The following is a 3,373-nucleotide window of genomic DNA, read 5'->3' on the forward strand; positions in this document are numbered from 1 at the left end:
ATGTTGCGATTCAAAATTGAGATGTAAGCTATTCTATCAATAGACAAATAATTTGCAATAAAATATTCTATTATTCTTACTTTTTCAATATTTGATGATAGGCTCTAGATATTTGACTTGCGGCACATATTTGATACTGAACCCATTCACACGGACACTCGGTGGACGAACCGGTGACAATCTACCTTTCAGCAGCATTGCCACCGTTTTATCCATCGATATGTCAACTCCCACACCTAAACCCCTAAAATTTACAATTTCTAAAAATTGTCCTCCCGCCCGTTCTAAATAACACCGCGAACGACCTTCAACCAAAAGAAGAAAATTATCCGCATACGCACAACACATACAAAGTGGCTCGAGCTGCCCAAGCAGAGAATTCATCATGAGATTCCAAATATATGGACCACAGATGGAACCCTGCGGGCAGCCACGAACCACCTCAATCTCCACACCTCCTATCATACCAACTAGACAGGCTTTTCTGTCCGAAAAATAGTTCCGACAAAGAGCAGCTTCCGGATAGCCAAGTCCCTCCAGTCGTTGCATCGCCTGATCCCAGCTTAGGTAATCAAACGCCCCCCTAAAGTCAACAAATATGCCAAGGACATATCTTATGATCTTATCAGGGGAATTCTGGAGAGAAACTACCTTAGCTTTTTTCCACTCATATGGAAAATATCCCTCCCAGACGCACTTATCATAAATAGCCTCCAGGTATTCAGGAATGAACTTCCACAAGCTTTTGCATATCTCTCTGTTCAAACCATCAAAACCTGGAGACCGTTTAGACATAACCAAGCCAAAGGCGTACCCCAACTCCCAATCAACTAATTGAGGGACCGGTTCCTCCTGTGCTTGAGATACCTGCACCTCCGACCTGGGAATGAACGCACTTAACAGAACCCTCGCTCACTCTCTCCACGACGATAAAAGAGTATCACCGACGAGAAGAGAGGGGATACCCGGACTTCTTCGAAACCGGCAGATACTATAGACCTGACCCCAGGGGTCGTTCCTATTTTCCCGAACAAAACTCCTCCACTCATCCTCCTTCATTTTGACTAACATTTCCTTATACTCCCTATCCGCACAACTAAATTCTTACCTAGGCTGGGACAACCTATCAGAATTGAACCGTCGGGCGCGTTGAAACTTTCGCCTCAATCGCCTGACAGTCCTCCTCTTTAAGGTTAGCTCACGCGTCCAACAATGCCAAAGATACTAAACTTTGCCCCAATTCCATAAGACGTTTGGTTTTTCTCTATCATGCGAGCCAATTGAAAATAATCGTAAAAATGGAAAACCGAGAAATCACGTTTCAAAGTTTTCGCTTTTTGTCCAAGCGCATATATCTGCTAAATGCTCGGTTACTTGAAATGTTTCTTCCAATTGCCATTTACAGCGTTTGCAGCAAAGCAACAATTTCTGGGTTCGAATTGGCCACAGCAGTGAATTTGTCCGGATAATTTTCACGAATTTCTTGCAGTAGACCCAACGCGGTGTCGTATGTCTCCCTCTCTATGTATTCCTTTTTGTATAGCACGTGTATGGCAATTACTATAACCTGCTCTAATGAAGAGGCGATCGCATCTCGTGCTTGCAAATATAGCTGCTGCAAGCACTTAAAGATTGAAGCGTTTTCTTCGAAATCTTCGCGTAGTGGCATTTTGTTGCATAAATACTGGCAACACTTGTGGCAGCGGCACCAAAGAACTGTTGCTAATGATCAGGCGTGCAATAGCACCACAAATATTGTCCAAAGCACTGGGTTTGGTTTCCTTGGAAACAGTCTGGGAGAGGGCATTTAGAATGTGTGGATAAGCTTCATATGATTTATCTCCAGAGTATAGCACCAATTTACCCAGACCGTATACGGCGTTTTGACGAGCTTGATCGATTTCGTCAGAGAGACCAGCGATCATAACTGGACAGAATGTGTGATTTCCGAGTGGTGAAAAACGTTTTGACGAGCGGTAAATTCCTTCAATGCCAAAATGGCCTCCTCTTTTTCGTCTAAATATGAGTTTTCAACACTGTATCCCGCAATGTTATCCAAATCATTATCCTCCCCATCAGAGTTTCCAATATCGGAGGAACGACCTCCTCCGTCGAGAGTACAGATTCACACTTGCGTTCAATTACCTTCGGGAAAACGGAGGCCATCTCCTCATTAACCATCTCAGCCAATGAGGCAATTAAATTGTAAAGAGCACGACGTACATCAGGATCCTCAGCCTTCTCGAGTAAATTCAAAGCGAACGTCATGGTATCAGTGGCCAACGGCATGAAGTTCTGTTTGCCGATGGTGCGTGCCAAGGCAGCTAGAGTGTCGATGGCTTGTAGACGTAGACTGATAATCCAGTTACTCGTTACCAGTTGCTTCGGTGGCCACCAAAGCAGCAGTGAACATTTCACAAACCGATTCCATATGTTGCAAAAATTGATCCGGGGCCGCGTCAGCCAAAATAGCAAATGTAGACGAGCCTAGCTCGCTCTGCTTAGGATCGGCCGAAGAGCAGTAGCTGTAGATGAACTTTAACATTTCGCTCATCCATGAGTCGGACATTTGGCTTCGTAACGCACTAAAACACCAACAAATTGAGCAATGGCTTTACGCACAGACTTTTGCTGCTCCTGCATGAGGGCATTAAGCATACCCTGCTAAATAATCTGCTGTTGCTCAACCGGTACTTTGTTCCATTGACGCAATGTTGTTACGTGCTTTTTAAGTAGTACAGCAGAATATTGACGCACCTGTGGCTCTGGTGCCGAGACGGCAATTTCACAAAGAGTTGGTACAGTCTCCGGATGCTTGTAAGCCTCCTGTAAATCAGCGGTGGCCTTTTTGATTACATCGTTATGCGAAGAAAGTAAATTTGTAATCAAAAAGGCCACCCCTGATTTACAGCCTCACTTCGGACAACGATACTTCGCTGGCTGCAGGTGGAAGGAGTAGTTTCGATCTCCCACGATGGTTTGGCTGGCATACATAAAGTGTCAATTGGCGCATTGAGCTCGTTCATTGTGGCTCTGTACAAACAGCAAGATTTGCAAGGCGTTTCCAATACCATTACGATCTTGATACCTAAGTTGGGTCAAATTGTGCATGATGATGAAGAAGTTTCTGTTGTGCTGTCTTCACTTGAAGGTTTGGGTGACCTTTTAAAAGAGCTGAAACAAATCTCTTTGCCAACGGTCGAACCTCGTGATGTTGTCTTCTCTTGTATAACCGACATGCTACAGGGGAAGTCGCTTGTCAATTTCACGAGTCTACTGGCGATGATGATGAGGATGCTGAGGAAAGTGAATACGACGAGGCCATCGTAGAGGGTGCTGGCAATATGCTGCCATTGTTAGGCGCTGCCATGGG

At 44.7% G+C, this 3,373-nt stretch overlaps 1 pseudogene; it reads right to left on the minus strand.

The window, feature by feature from the left end:
* Nucleotides 1-1,399: 1,399 nt before the first annotated feature.
* LOC126767426 (importin-4-like) lies at nt 1,400-3,026 on the minus strand (annotated as a pseudogene).
* Between the last annotated feature and the right edge of the window lie 347 nt (nt 3,027-3,373).

The sequence above is a fragment of the Bactrocera neohumeralis genome, unplaced genomic scaffold (genome assembly GCF_024586455.1).
Source record: "Bactrocera neohumeralis isolate Rockhampton unplaced genomic scaffold, APGP_CSIRO_Bneo_wtdbg2-racon-allhic-juicebox.fasta_v2 ctg6246, whole genome shotgun sequence".
In the NCBI taxonomy this organism is placed as follows: Eukaryota; Metazoa; Arthropoda; class Insecta; order Diptera; family Tephritidae; genus Bactrocera; species Bactrocera neohumeralis.